Genomic DNA, 17,187 nt, shown 5'->3' on the forward strand with positions numbered 1-17,187 from the left:
AAAAAAAAATTAAGCGCGCATGCACACACACACGCACACACACAAAGTTAAAATGACTCTGTCATGGCAGAAATCACATCTGTGGCTTCCTGGAGATAGAAGGAGGGCAGGGAAGGAGAGGACAGAGAAGCCTGTGGCAGGAGAAAACCATGGGAAGAAATGGATTTGTCTGATCCTTTGATCTTGTTTTAGGTTCTAGTGGCATCAACACCTGTGGAATTGATGGAATTCCACATCCCATCAATGGTGGAACATCGTTTTATCAGCAGATCCTTCAATAATGAGTATGCTTTGTTCAACATTGTTTCCTTAAGGGTCTGGAAGTGACACTAAGTGAGGAGTTACTGAATTTTAAAAACATGCAGCTGGAGGTCAGGGAGATGGGTCAAGAACAGAGTACATGCCTTGCAGGTGTGAGGCCCTGGGTTCCAGATCTAACAAAGAAAAACAAAGATCGAATTAGGTCTGTGACTAATTTATGGCTCAGTGACCAAGTGTATAACTTGCATGCATGAGGTCTGGGAGATGAGAACACAAAACTGAGTCGTTCTCACCGAAATCTGCAGGGTGGTGGCAGGCCGGGGGGGGCGGGGATCTGCAGGAGAGATTTCTGTCTATGCCTCTCTTGTCTCTAGATACACCAACAATGCCTGGTAGCAAGTAAGTGCTTGAAAAACAGAGTATGGAAGAATCTAGAGTTCAGCAGGGAAGGAGGCAAAGCTCAAAGGGAAAGGAAAAGCAGGCATCATGTTTAAAAGGCACAATGCCCAAAAGGAGGGGGGGGGAGAGAGAGAGAGAGAGAGAGAGAGAGAGAGAGAGAGAGAGAGAGAGAGAGAGGGATAGAGAGGAGTACCTGTCATAGAAGCAGGCAGAGAGTGGGTGGGGGTAGGGAAGTGATGGGAGGGAACCCCAGGGACAGTAGTGCTGGGAAATGTACACTGGTGGAGGGATGGGTGTTGGAATAATGTGTGACTGAAATCCAATCATGAACAGCTTTGTAGTGGTCTATCTCATAGTGATTTAATAAAAAAGTAAAAAAAAAATAGGCAACAGGATTTGCTGGGTGAGCAGGACCTACAAACAACTAAGTTTCATTTCATTCAAGCTATACTTCTTGGGCGGGAGAAATAGTAGATCTGGAAGGGTGCTTGTTTTGCATGAGACCCACGTGGGTTTAAATCAGGAATCCCGTATGATCCCAAGTCCCATCAGGAATGATCTCTATATGAAGAGCCAGGAGAAAGTCCTGAGCACTACTGGGTGTATCACCCCAAACAAAAACAAACAAACTAACAAAGAACAACAACAAAAAACAAGTTTTACTCCTTTTTGCTCTGTGATTGCTGAAAAATCATTTCAGTTCCCAGAACTGCAGCTCTGATTTTGCAACCTTGTCCTTCTCTTTCCTCTCCATAATTTAGAAGGACTCTCTACGGATAGGAAAAACTAAAACAGGTGGCCTAAGGCTTGTATTATGGAGGGTAGACAATCTGTCCCTGGGTCAAACTGCCTCCTTGCATTCTGTTGGTTCTGGTTGGGCCAAAGTGAAAATTTAAGGATACTTTTGCACTGAGAAGCCCTGCAGGCCCCTCCCAGGCTAGGGCAGACTGAGCAATAGAACCTTCTCAGAACTGCAGCCTCTTTGCTTTTTACTACCAGATTCTAAAAGACAGCCCTCCAGGTCAGAGAGATAGTACACAGGGGAGCTCTTTTGCCTTGCAAGTGGCTGACCTAGGTTCATCACCCAGCACCCCATATGGTTTCCTGAGCACTGCCAGAATGGCTCCTAAACCAAAAAACAGTAACACAAATGTCAAACTAACTAAAAGTATCCCTGGACAAGAGAAACAGTACAGTGCTTAAGGTGCTTGTCTTGTATGTGAAACAGCCATATTAAATTCCTGAATATGATTCTTCTGAGCACTGACAGGAGTGGCCTCACACACACACACACACACACACACACACACACACACACAGACTAATGTTACTCTACCATTTTCTGTACATGTGATGTATGTTCTTTGTATGTTCCTCTTTGTGCATGCTCGATGGTCTCCCTCATGAATATTTATGAGTTTCCTGACAATATACTAATATGTGTATAAGTTTTTATGCCACCCTCTCTCGTCTGGACTTAATACCAGACCAGTCTACTATCTTGAAGGCTTTTTCTCCAGCCCATGCTAGTGGACATTCCTCACAGCTGAAGCTATTTTTTTGCCAGTCAAGTTCCTCTTTTTCCATTCAGTTATTCCGGTGCTCTTTTCCAAGGATGACAGATAGAACTCATTTGATAAAATGACTGAAGTTTTAATAAGTGCAGATTAATGTACCTGATAGCAGATGTCAACTCTCTCTCTCCAAAATAGCACCTGGGGCCTAGATGGGTACGTGGTCTGTAGCATAATACACAAACACACACACACACACACACACACACACACACACTCCAGAATGTGTAGGAAAATCATGTCAAAAATGAATTTTCAGATTCTCAGCAAGACAGAGTATGGTTCTATGTCTGCTGTAAAAGGCTTGGGACCATATGGTCTTAAGGAAGACAAGAATCATGCAGAATGTTTTGGCCAAGTAAAGCTGAGAAAATAAACTTGTAGATCTCATCAGCCCATTCATTTGCGCCTTAACTATATTACTAACATAATAGTCACTTAAGCAAAGAAATGTTTCAAAACACCGTTTTGGAGAACAGTCTAATTTGTAAGGGATCTTTTTAAAAACTTTTATGGGCTAATTGAGACATCATTACTGGGACTTGAATAGTCTGCTTTGATGAAGAATGAAGTGAGTTTATCCCAGGCAGAGGAGAGGCCATTTGATTCAGTTCTGTTGCCAAGTATCCAGACAGAGAGAGCACGGGCATAAATCAAAAAAATTCTGTATCTTGTTGCCATGGTACGTAAGTTATACAACCCACTCAGGCTATATTTCTTACTGAGGCGGGGTGGAAGTGAGCAGATGACAAGAAGAACCAATGATCCCTCATAAAACCTTCCATCCCAGGGGAATGGTTTGAAATCAGGCAAACCAATAAAAGTGGTCCCTTTCCACTTGAATTGACAAACATAATCATGTGCTTCATTCCAAGATAATGTTCTGCCTTCCACAACTCCATCATTGGGAGCTGAGATCGTGTGATTTTCTTTCCTCCCTCATGGAATGGAGTCATGAACTCTAAAAAGAACTCATCCTCATTTAATTCTATCCCCCTCAATACATGTAATGATTTCAATCTACCAGGCCTGTGACAATCAGCTCATGACTTTCCCCTGACCGAAGGGCTTGTTCGGGATTGGCTGAATCCTTGGTACTATGGTGAAAGTGGAGGAGACAAGTGAGGTATACCATGTAATCTAGTTCTTTCAATTGGTCATTTTATTAAAAATAATTTTTGAAGTAGAAAAGATAAATAAGAAACATCGATTAGTTCTTTTAAAAATCATACTATATAACAACTGAGACAGGCATCAAATTCTCTTGGCTTCTGTTTCCTTCCAAGAGTACCACACTTCATTAAAAGTCCCAATTTTATGAGACTGACACCCAAGGAAAGTAGACATAAGGGCCAGGAATATTGCACCATAGTTGGAAGTCTGTCTCATGAGCTGGGGGAGAAGGCAGCTGGAATAGAGAAGGGATCACTAAGACAATGATGGTTAGAGGAATCATTCGGGATGGAAGATGTGTGCTGAAAGTCGATAAAGGACCAAACGTGATAACCTCTCAGTATCTGTATTGCAAACCATAATGCCCAAAAGTAGAGAGATAATATGGGGGAAATTGTCTGCCATGGAGGCAGGGAAGAGTTGGAAAGTGCTTGTATACTGGAGACATTGGACTGGTGGTAGAGAATGTGCACTGGTGGAGGGATGGGTGTTTGATCATTGTATGACTGAAGCTCAAACATGAAAACTTGTAACTCTCTCTCACGGTGATTCACTAAAAAAAAAAGGAAAAAAGTTCCAATTTTATGCAAGAAAGGATAAATCATGACAAAAAGTTGATGGAACTAGGGGAACAGGAAATAATGATAGAGGAAAAAGAGAATGGATACTTGAAGTATTGTGAAATAAGAATTCAACTTAGGCTTTCTTGTACAAGAAATAAGAAGTAGGAACTATGGCCAAACAATGTGGGGTTGTCTCTTTTTTTTAATTGTATTTTATTTTGGGAACTGTAGTTTATAATACTACAAAGTTTCTTGCAAAAATCATTCAAACACCACACTTCCTACTGGAGTGTCCACTTTTCCCTCCACCATTGTCCAAGTCCCCCTACTATCTTATCCCCCCACACAACCCCCCAGATTCCTAATGAAGATCAGTTCTCAGTTTCTATGGCCTTTGTGCATTTATTATTCCCCTATTATGTTTTTTGGTCATTTTAAACCTTGCCTGCATGAAGGCATCAGGGCAGGGATAACTAAGGCATTAAAGAGGACATGGAACATATAATTTTCTTTTTGAGTCTACACCTTTGAGTCTTCAGCAAATGGCAGAATAAACATCAATTCTCACATGCTATGTACATGACTGGAGAACAAAGGAAAATCCAAAAGGGTAAAGAGCACTGGACACCAACAATGTGAGACAGACCACAGTGCTCCGGTGACAGACCAGGGACCATCAAGTGAATGACCTGCATGGCACAGGACTCATTCTCTGTGTGAGAACTGGCCTGAGGTCTAGACTTCATACCTGGGACATGGTGAAACCAGAGACTACAGCCAACAGAAGCTGTAAAATAAACTGCCATCCCCAAAGCATCTGGGGTTCTATGTGCTAATTTTACACATGGATTCCCAAAGACCCTCCCAGGAGCTTGTCAAAATTTGCTGTATCAATGGCAGAGCTAAGGGTTCTCCCCTCAGATACAAATAAGGGGGAGTTAATCAGCCTGGAACTGGAGCTCACTGCAGGCAATAGTGTGACCACATAAAATGAAGTCAGCAAGCCTCTGGATCAAATATTCCTGAAATCCACATACTTCTGAGATTTTCAGATACCTGAACTAAAAAAGTTTAAATTGAATCTTGCATTCACAGAAATAAAACAGCACTGCAGGGAGAAAAGGAAGAAAGCTTTGTGTTTTAAAGTTTAAGTTTAGGGCTGCTCAAAGGAAAGTGAAGAGGGAGAAGAGGAGAGGATGGGAAGAGGGGAGAGAGAGAGAGAGAGAGAGAGAGAGAGAGAGTTAATTAGCTGCTTGTCTAACTCCCTGAGGAAGGTTCCATCTTACCTGCTTACCAGTGATTGAGACAGGGGCAGTTATTCTCAATAAGGAAGCATTTACATGACTGTCAAACCATCTGTTTTTGATAGGCATGTGGCAATCCCTAACAGCCAGAGACTGAACAAAAAAATGCATTTTGAATTTAAGATCACTGTCTCCAGGTAGGAACCACCCTAGGTGGGAGGAAATGCAAATTAAGGAAAAGCAAATCAGCCTAAAAGATTTGGGGTTAGATGTTAGATGTTCTGGGTTTTTACAGTCTCTGTGGGTGAAGCTGGCCCCTCCCAGTAAACTCGGCAGGGGGCTAGGATGAAGATGCACTGAAGCCACAGAGCTTCTCACAGCCTAAAAGGAAGGGTTTCTTCCTCTTCCTTAAAGAAAAAAAAAAGCAAAACAAAAATCAAAAGCCCTCTGCAAATTCACCTTTTGTGCACCCAATTTTTATTCCTCATACTTATGACCAAAAACTTCATAAATAATACATGTCCATCAGCGAATAAAAATGTATTTACATTTCCAGAATTTTATTTGACTTGCTGAATTTCACAACAAGGGCCCCAGCCCACAGTTCCCTGTAGTGGCACACATAATCAAGGTGGATGGTCTCACTCAGGTAAAATAATTTTTCTTCATATCAAAGGCAGAATTTGAATCCTGAAATCACAGCTTGTCTGGACAAGAATACTGCATGTTCTGACTATGGCAATAAATAGCCAAGACTTGGAAAGTCAGGCTGAACCAGAACTAGATATGAACCCACACTTAGGTGCTGCATCATTCACGAGGTAGGCAAAGCCCCTTCACGTTCATTAGCCCATGAGTGGGTCAGCATGAATTCAAGGCATGTCAACACCCTCCTAGTGTCAATCTTTGAAAACAGACTCACAGTCCACAGATTCATAGAATGGACATGGAGGTCCAAATCATAGTGAAAGAGAAGTTTTTATTGACGAGTTGATAACATGAGTGCAAGACCGAGTGTCTAGTAGGTAGACACCCCCTGCCCCCCAATAGTCAGAACATGGATTATATTCTCTGGTGCACATGCCCCTCCTCTTGTTCCTCATTGACGGAGTTCCCTGGAGTATGCAATCTGCCTGGAGCTTGCCTAAATTTTATTGGCTAATTTGAATGCAACCTTGGGATTGGTTGAGTTTTTAGAGGCAGGTTTTGCTTGTTTCCACACTCACCCACTTTGTTCTCTCGTGGCAGAAAGGCTCTCCTGGGGTATGTGTTTTCTAGCATAGAGGCAGTTTGATCCTTCTCTTCATACCGTTAGTTGAAATATTCCGTTAGTTGGTGAATTATTATGTAGACACAATGCCAGTAATTTTCCATTTAGGGCTAAAATCTTTGTCTTGAAAAAAGTCAGACCACTGCTGACTTTATTTCTAGCAAACCTCATAAGGTAGTCAAGAAGAAGAAGTAGCTTTTAAGGTCATTCACTATCATATGTACCTGCATCCTGTGTCCCATGTTTGGTTTAACATAATTAACATAATAGAGAGGGGTGAAGCTAGGGATCACCCCAAAGAAACCAGGATGTCTATAGTAAGATATTTGGATGAAAAAGGATCAAAATACCAACCATGCCAGAAAATTGGTGTAGAAGTTTTTGGGTGTGGGATGGGGCTGTAGGGAAGACCCTATCCTGGTTCTTGGCACACGGTGCGCTTATCTCTACCACAACCAGTTACCCCGGTGTCAGGCACTTGTCATAGAAGTGGGTCAGGATGTGGGGCCTGGACTCGGGTCTGACATATGAGTTGTGGAAGTCAAGGTGAAAGGCGGCAACACCTTTGCCCAGCTCACCGTTCAGCTTGTGGTTCAATCCGTGTGTTCACTCCAGGCTGTGGCTGAGGGTTCAGAGGGCAGAGCAACAAGCGCCACTAGTCTAATTCCAATGCCAAGGTAGATCTATCGTGTGGATCCTGTCCATGGCTCCAAGTTTGCCCTTCCTCCCTGATGTTAGCACTGTTCAGCTGGGTCACTCTTGGGCACATTGATGAGTATAGCAAAAACCCACATTGATGAGTATAGCAAGTGGGCAGCCAGGACCACTCCTAGCAGGGCCAGGACAGAACCACACATCAGGATGAGTTGCTGAGACTAGGCTCAGTGACAGCCAATCAGGACGGCCCTGGAAGTAACTAATGGTGATGTCACAATCTGAGACCTACAGAATTTAGAAACTTCCTCAGAGCCACGGTTGCTTAAGGATAAGTTCTGGGATGTGGAGAAACCATGAGCAACTAACTGGTTTGGATCTAGGTAGTACACAGAGCCCAGGGCGGACGGCTTTTAGTAAGTCAAATTAAGGGAAGTGGACTCTCTAAGGGCACTGGAGATGGAGGAGTACTGCCCCAGGGCAGTGGGACTGAAGGAGTTTCATGGCCCACTGAATGCAGAGGCAGAATCATGCTAGGATGAGGTCAGGGGTTCAGGAATGAGTGGGTAGAAGTGTCTCTTTTATTAAAAATGGGGATTGTTGAAGTGAACAAAGATAGTTCTGGCAGGAATTGGTCATGGCAAAAGCTGACTAAGAGAATAGACAACATTGATGAGATTAGTGGGTAAAGGACAAATGAGGAAAGAGCTGTAGATGCTATAGAGAGTGCAGTGGGCCAGAGGTAGAAGGTTTCTGTGACACCCCACCACCACCATATATACAGACAACTGACATGGGAAGGAAGGTGAGAACTGGGGGATTACTCAGACCTGATGTCAGGGGATATGGACTCAGGTTCCGTCACCCCAGGTCATCAGACCTTCCTCACCATTTCTTGACCCTGCACTCTGTGCAGATTATTTCTACACCAATACTTCTCTACTAAGAAAAATGTAAGGAATCTCTGTGTGTGTGTGTGTGTGTGTGTGTGTGTGTGTGTATTTCCTTGCTTTGTCAACCAAGAGGTCCTAGAAGCAATTACATCCCAATGGAAACATGTATACTCAGTGCCCGGATTTTGATTTCAAATGCCATTTTGCAAAAGGAACCAAGACTTTTGAGAAGAATGGCTGATTCAAGTTCTGGGGCAGGAAATACATTTGATGAGTATCTTGTGGAGTGATGCACAGTGGGTAGGACATTTGCCTTACACACCACCAACCCGGGTTCTATTCCTTTCTCCCTCTCGGAGAGCCCGGAAAGCTACTGAGAGTATCCTGCCTGCACGGCTGAGCCTGGCAAGCTTCCCGTGGCATATTTGATATGCCAAAAACTGTAACAACAAGTCTCACAATGGAGACGTTACTGGTGCCCACTCGAGAAAAATTGACAAACAACGGGAGGACAGTGCTACAGTGTTTGTGATGTCAGAAAGTAAATACCCCTGCCCCATTTTTTAAAAAAAATTTTATTAGTGAGAAACCATGAGGTACAGTTGTAGACTTACAAATTTTGTGCTTGGGTTTCAATTATACTATGATCAAATACCCATCCCTCCACCAGTGCCCATTTCCCACCACCATGGATCCCAGTATCCCTTCCACCCCCCATCCCCTCATCCCACCATATTTTTCAATGAAAAGGTTAAAAAAAACACATTGATGAGTATAGCAAGAGACTGGGACACAGGAACCAACCGAGCAAACATGAAACAATTTGAATAGCTCAGTAAAGCAGCATTGGATTATTGGATTATTACCCAGAGTATAAAATCTGTCCATACAGTTGCAGATAATAACAATGGATGACATTAAGGGAGGGAGAAGAGTAGCATCTATGTGAAAGAATTCACAATCAACACTTGGAGGTGAGTTCTGACTCTTTGTGACTTCCCATTCTCTAAGTGTGGGCTGTTAAGGGACTCCTTCCCAGTAAAACAGCTTGGAAAGAGGTTCAGGTGTGAAGACCAAATTCCACAGACCATACCTAAGCCAGGTGGTCAAGGTCAATATCAACAGTGACAGTCATATTGGTAGTATGTGCTCTAGATAAGATGTAATGAATATGGTACTTCATGTTAGTTGTCTTCCTCCCCAACAGACATAACTCTGGGCTAACCAAAAGAACTTGCAAGCTCTTCTTGCTGACCCTGGTTCAACTGCTGGCACTGGGCATTGCTAGGTGTGGCCCCAAAACAAAAGCAAAATCAGTGCCCCCTACCAAAGAAAATAAGAAGGGACATTCTACAAAACAGCTGACTGGCATATCTCAAAACTTGTAGGGGCCTGAAATCCAAGCATCTGAGAAACTCACAACTAAAATGACTTAGTAGAGTAAGGAGATGTACAGGCTGGGATCTTGGATCAGGGAAAAGGACACCAGATGAAAACAAAGGAAATCCAAATAAAACACAGGACTCTGCTTAATCATGATGTATTGCTACTTATCCAGTAGAGCAATAATGTGCCACACTAATACAGTAACTGTAGGGGGAATAGTGTGGGAATCTATATTCCCTCCACAGATTTTCTGTAAGTTTAAATCTTCTAAAAAATAATGCTATTGGGAGGGGAGTAGGCCAACCTGGCCATGCTCTCAGGGCTGCTTCCAGCTAGATGCTTCAGAGTGCTTCCTGATGGTATTTGGGGGACCACATGGTGCCAGGGAACAAACCTGGATCTCTTGCATGTAATGCATACCCTTGATTTGTTGCATTTTATCTCCAACCTAATAAAATTATTTTTTAAAAAATTAGTATGATGTAATTCATGAAATCTAGACTCTACAAAGTAATTACAAGACATATGACCTCTTTTATTATTATTATTATTATTATTATTATTAATTTTTATTAGTGAAACACCATGGGGTACAGTTGTAGACTTACAATTTTTTGTGCTTTGGTTTCAATTATACAATGATCAAACACCTATCCCTCCACCAGTGCCCTTTTTCCACGGGTCCCAGTATCCCTCCCACTTCCCATCCCCCCATCCCACCCAACCCCTGTGGCAGGGCATTCCCTTTTGTTCTCTCTCTCGTTTTGGGTGCTGTGGTTTGCAAAAGAGGCATTGAGTGGCATGTTTGGTCTATAGTCTACTTTCAGCATGCATCTCTCATCCTCGGAGGATCCTCCCAACACCCTTTATTTGGTGCTCCCTTCTCTATCTGAGCTGCCTTTCCCCCTAGCATGTGCAGTTGGCCTCCAAGTCATGGAGTGAACTTCCTGGTACTTATCTCGGCTATTCTTGGGTGTTAGTTTACTATTTTGTTACTTTACGTTCCCCAGATGAATGCAATCTTTCTATGTCTGTCCCTCTCTTTCTGACTCATTTCACTTAGCCTGACACTTTCCATATAGTACCAATTGTATGTAAATTTCATGACTTCAGCAGCATAGTACTCCATTGTGTAGATGTACCTAAGTTTCTTTAACCAATCATCTGTTCTCAGGCACTCAGGTTTTTTCCAGATTTTGGCTATTGTGAATAGTGCAGCAATGAACATAGAAGTGCAAATGTCATTTCAACTGTACTTTTTTGCCTCTCTGGGATATATTCCCAGGAGCAGTATAGCTGGTTCAAAAGGGAGCTCAATTTCTAATTTTTTGAGAATCGTCCATACTGTTTTCCAAAACCAGCTGAACCAGTCGGCATTCCCACCAGCAGTGAATGGGAGTCCCTTTCTCGCCACATCCATGCCAACACAGGTTGCTTTTATTCTTTTGGATGTGGGCCAGTCTTTGTGGTGTGAGAGAATTATTTCTGGAGGAGACAAAAAGTGATATCTCATTGTTGTTTAGAATGCATCTCCCTGATGATTAGTGATGTAGAGCATTTTCTCATGTGCCTTTTAGCCATTCGGATTTCTTCTTTGGAAAAGTTTCTGTTCATTTCATCACCCCATTTTTTGATGGCGTTAGATGTTTTCTTCTTGTAGAGTTCAACCAGTACTTTGTATATCCTTGATATCAAACCCTTTTCAGATGGGTATTGGGTAAATATCCTTTCCCATTCTGTAGATTGTCTTTGTATTCTGGCCACTGTATCTTTTGAGGTGCAGAAGCTTCTTAATTTAAGATAGTTCCATTTGTTTATCTCTGTTTTCACTTGATTGGTCAATGGAGTTTCTCTTTGACGATACCGTTAGCCTCAATATCGTGGAGAGTTTTGCCAACTTTGTCTTCAATGTACCTTATGGATTTTGGCCTGATGTTGAGATCTTTAATCCATTTTGACCTGGCTTTTGTGCATGGTGTTAAGTCAAGTTCTAAGCCCATTTTTTTGCATGTTGTTGTCCAATTATGCCAGCACCATTTGTTAAAGAGGCTTTCCTTGCTCCACTTCACATTTCTTGCTCCCTTATCAAAGATTAGATGTTCATAGATTTGGGATTGTGTGTACGAATATTCCACCCTGTTCCATTGGTCTGCAGCCCTGCCTTTGTTCCAGTACCATGCTGTTTTATTTACTACCGCTTTGTAGTATAGTTTGAGGTTGGGGACATATGACCTCTTTTCTTTATTAATGAATGACAACGGAGAAAAAGAGTTAGAGGAAGAATCTAGTCATTAAAAGATTCTGGAGAGGATGCCTGAGAGATAGTACAGCAGATAAAGCTCTTGCCTTGCACCCCATCAACCCAGTTCAATTCTCAGGATCCCCCAAGGTCCACAAAGCCCTGCTGGTAGAGATCCCTGAGCATAGAGTCAGGAGTAAGCCCTGAGCACAGTAGGGTGTGTTCAAAACTGAGAGACAGACACACACACACACATACACACACAGATTATGAACAATTGAACAAATTGGGCTTTATTGGTTAAGTTGGTGGGTCCCCATGGATAGCTTATGTGAGGTAGACTAACTGGGAAATCTAGGACTGATAAAGTCTTCAGATGAGCCTCTCCACAGGATGGGCCAGAGCCCTGCCAATTCCACCAAGTGACCATGAAGCCTCACCTAATGTACATTTGGTCTTCTCAGTATGGGAGTTGGTCCCCACCACCTGATTTCTTGGGGATCCATAGACTCAGGCTGGAGCAAGGTGTTGCGCTTTGCAGGAAAGGAAAGCCAGTGTTTGGTCTTACACAGGCCTTCCAGGTCTTTGTCTTATCTCACAGAAAAGAATTTCTGGAAGAGACAAAAAGTGAAGTAAAAACATTTTATTTGGAGGTTTTTAGGAACCTCTGATCGAGATGAGAAGGCATCAATCACATCACACCATTTTCAATACTGGAGAAGAACTGTTTGTTGGAACATGCGACAAAAGAGGCGTAGGTGTTGTCAGTGTCCTTGTCAACACAAACTTGACCATGAGTATTGATTCATTTGAATGCCTAACAACCCAAATCGGACGATTACACTTGAATATATGTGGCTCACTGCCAGCAATTTCTATCTTTGTTATCTATGCACCAACATCCAATTATGATGAAGAAGAAATTGAGTAGTTCTACATGGAGCTGGAGAAGTTCTATAAAGGAGACCACACCTTCTACAAGATCATTGTCAGTGGTTTTAATGCCAAGATAGGACCAAGAAGATCAGCCGAAGAACTCCACATCGGGACCCATGGCCTAGAGTGGAACGAACCGGGTGAGAAACTATCTGAATCCATCATGTAGACCAAGACCATCCATGGTAACTCACAGTTCCAGAAGTCCGAATCTAAACGTTGGACATGGGAGTCTCCCAGTGAATGGTTCCACGATGAAATTGACCACATAATATTCAATCCACAGTTTTGCCTGATCAATGTCGCTGTTGTCCCAAAATTCCAAATGGGATCAGACCCCCATCTCCTTCATGCAAAATTCTACTTCACAGAGCGGGGAGAATGGACTGCAAAGTTTAAGGAGAGAACTCCCAGAATGACCACCAACTGGGATCTCTTTGACACTATTGTGGCAACATGGGAAGATGCCATCATTGACAACAATAATGAAGAATACGATCAACTGGTTCAGCACTTCCATGATTGTGCGAGGAATGCTGTGAGAGATAGCCAAAAAAGACTCCTGTCTTTGAAAACTCTTGAGCTCATTAACCAATGTGGCTTGGTGCAAGCCTCAGACAACCGCAAAGTGAACGTCCAAGCTTGCAAAGCAGTGCAGAGAAGCAATCAAGGAAGGCCTCAAAGAGAGACAAGCAGCAGTGCTGGCAGATGCAGCAGAAGCTTGGAAAAGCATTAGCAACACCCGCCTATCCTTCGCTAAGTACAATACCAAGATGACTGCCCTCTGACGTCCTGATGGATCTATCACATCTTCCAGAAGGGCAATGGAGAAAATTATCTATGACTTCTACTCAGATCTCTTCGATAGGCACATCCACCTGCCCACATACCAAATTCTGCAGGATGGATATGTTCATCTCCAATGTTCTCCTTTCCGAAATCTGACACACCATTTCATAGGTAAAGAAGCGAACAGCACCCAGCCCAGAGAAGATCAGACCCAAACACCTGAAGAACCTGCCATCAGTACACATCAATACACTGGCTTGGTTCTTCACATGCTACCTGTCTGAGTGCAAGGTTCTGTCCCAATGGAAAACCAGCAGGACTATTCTACTGTACAAGAAGGGAGACATCCATGACATTGGCAACTATTGCCTGAACTGCCTGTTGTCTGTCATCTACAAACTGTTCACTCGAGTCATCCAGAATAGGATTGGCAGAACACTAGATGAAGGACAACCATGTGAGCAAGGCAGGTTCCGGAAAGGATTCAGCATGATTGACCATATCCACATGATAACCAAGCTCATTAGGGTTTCTTGGGAGTTCAAGATGCCACTCTGTCTAACGTTCATTGATTTAAAGAAGGCCTTTGATTCTGCTGAGACTGAAGTCATTGACGCCCTAGCCAAACGGTGTTCAAACTCAGTACATCAGGATCCTCCATAAGCTGTATTATGGATTCACTACCAGGATCTCACCGTTCTACAAGGAAGTGATCATCGATGTCAAGAGAGGAGTTTTGCAGGGTGATACCAATTCACCGAAACTCATCAGTGCCACCCTCCAGAACATCATGTGATGACTGGAATGGGAAGGAATGAGAGTGAAGATAGACAATCGGCAACTACACCACCTCCGCTTCACTGAGGACATTATTCTAATAACACCAAACATCAGCCAAGAGGCACAAATGCTGGCTGACTTCGACCTTGAGTGTGGAAAGGTCGGACAACAGCTGAATCTCATGAAGACAATGTTTATGAGAAATGGTTTCATTTCTGTCGTTCCATTCATCAATGGAACGAACATCTCCAAATGCAATAGTTGTGTGTACCTGGGTCGAGAAGACAAGATGACAAATGACCTGGCACCTGAGTTGTGCATGAAGAAGAGAGCAGCTTGAAAAGCCTTCAAGAGTGTCAAAGAAATAAGATGAAGAACCTCTGGCTCCAGGCACATCTCTTCGATTCCACTATTCTTCCTGCCTTACCATACACCTGGGCACTATGAAAACAGGATGAGAATGTTATTCAGGTATCCCAAAGACGAATCGAAAGAGCTATGCTTGGAGTATCATGCTTCACTCAAGTGAGAGAAAGAATCTGGAGTTCTGACCTCCGATGACGACAATCAAGAATCAGTGATGTTGCTTCGTTTGCCAAGGCATCGAAAATCAGATGGGCTGGACATGTAATGAGGTTTTGGGATGACCACTGGACTAGAGCCATTACCGACTGAAATCCACTGGACATCAAAATATCGCATGGCCGCCCACCTATGATAGGTCAGACTTCTTTGTCAAGACCCTGAATGATCAGTTTGAGGCTCTTCATGTTCCTGGACCGAGCAGACACTAGTGAGCTACACTAGCATGCGACAGGGACAAATGAGACGTTACTGGTACTCAAGCAAATTGATGAGAAACAGGATGTCAAGTGATCAAGTGATCAAGTGAAGTTTTTAGAAAAGGGAAGAAAAGAGAGAAAAAGAGAGTGAGAGAAACACATGCAAAAGAGAATGCAGGCTTCTCCAAAGATGGAGAGAGCCCCTGTACACATCTCAAGAAAGGGGACGCGGGCTATACATGTTCTTGGGCACCAAATGTGCATAGCCACGTGGGCACAAGCAGCACATGGGCTTGGGCAGTACATGTATGTCCTTCCTGTGTTCAAGGTGGCTTTTATAGAATTTTTCCCAAGCTCCTCCACTGGGACATCTAGCTAGGTAAGAGTCCTTTGCTATGGTGATTGTCAAGGGGATAGTTGGGAATGGTTGATAGTCCTCTTTGAAATTCCTTCCCTTCACCTTTGTTCCTACTGGAGCTTCTCTCAAAGGGCAGGGGTGTGTGTGTGTTGGGGAGAGGGGTGTAGAGGGATGGTGGTGGTCTGTCCCTCCTTCTCTGGGTCTGTTGGTGGCAGATGAAGTCTTATCCGGTCTTTGTTCCTGTGTCTGTAAGGTGGGTTTTTTGCAGCCTAGGTGCTGTTGGTTTTACTATTTCCTAGGAATTCCATTGCCAAGGGCCTTCATACTATGCCTATATATATATATATATACTATATATACTATGCCTATATGCCTATATACTGGGATCCTAATTAAAAAAAAACAACAACAACAGTGAGATAGCAAGGGAAATGTGAATACTGCTTGGAGATTTGCGATTTAGGGAGGATGGCTACAATAATAGTATTGTAGCCTTAAAAATATATTCCATGTCTTTTAGAGCTACCTGCTGTAATATTTACAAATGATTTTAAAATAACCGTGAGGGAGGAGTGAATGAGAGTATAAGTAAAATAAAATTGACCACGGCTTGATAATTTTTGAAGCTAGATGAAGGCTCCATTAACTGCTTATTATATTATTCCCTCCCTTTTAAAAGGAAGTTTGATGTTTTTCCATAATAAAAAAAAAGTTAAAAATAACAAGATCTTTGATTTCACCTGAAGTTAAAGGTAAAGGTTATAATTTACATTTGAATAAAGCTTTGCATTTCACAAAACCTTTCATAGACTGGATTCTTTTAGGTCCAGCGAGAGGGAGCGAGAAATACAACTCAGTTTCTAGGGAGAAAGAAGCCTGCAACCAACAGTCACCATTTGCAGAGTAATTTTATATGGCTCCACTTAACTATCACAACATCTTTCAGGTACTTGAAATACAGAGCTAAGGTTAAGAACTGCTGCTTTAAAGACTACATGGAAAGTATCATGTTAAGCGAAATGAGTCAGAAAGAGCAGGATAGACACAGAAAGATTCATCTGGGGAACATAAAGCAACAAAAAGGGAGACTAACACCCAGGAATGGCTGAGGTTAGTACCAGGAATTTTGCTCCATGACGGGAAGGCCAGCCACACGTTCTAGGTGAAAAGGAAGCTCAGATAGAGAAGAGAGCACCAAATGAAGGGTGTTGTGAGGACCCTCCCAGGGTGGGAGAAGCATGCTAAAAGTAGTCTATAGACCAAACATGATTGCCACTCAAAGCCTCTCTTGCAAAACACAGTACCCAAAAGAAGAGAGAGAGAACAAGGGGGAATACCCTGCCACAGAGGCAGGATGGGACGGGGGGGATGCGGGGTGGGGGGGATGCTGGGACCCGTGGTGATAGATGATGGGCACTGGTGGAGGGATGGGCACTTGATCATTGTATAACTGAAACCCAAGCACAAAATTTGTAAGCCTATAACTGTACCTCATGGTGTTTCACTAATAAAAAAAGGGGAAAAAAAGCCTGAACAGTAAAGAGGAGGAAGAAACACAGGGCCAGCAAAGAGCCAGTGGGGTTTGTCCAGAAGTGCTCATGAATAGCATGACACTGTTGTTAATTTGGAGCCATGCCCACACCCCAAATCACATCCAGCAGCATTCAAAAAGATGGCACCACAAGAACCAAGCCTGCTCTTGTTTTGGTTTGGAAATATTTGCTGAACCTGGGTGCCCCATTAGTTGGGGTGGATCCCTTTCATTCTACAGACAGGACTTTTGTGTCACCCCCAAATTCATGCCTGATTATCTCACTAGCACTTCAAACCCAACCCACTGAAGATTGAACTCAAAATCCCCTGTCAGAGGGTTTTTTGTTTTAAAC

This window comes from Sorex fumeus, unplaced genomic scaffold, assembly GCF_029834395.1.
Source record: "Sorex fumeus unplaced genomic scaffold, SorFum_2.1 ptg000072l, whole genome shotgun sequence".
Taxonomy (NCBI): domain Eukaryota; kingdom Metazoa; phylum Chordata; class Mammalia; order Eulipotyphla; family Soricidae; genus Sorex; species Sorex fumeus.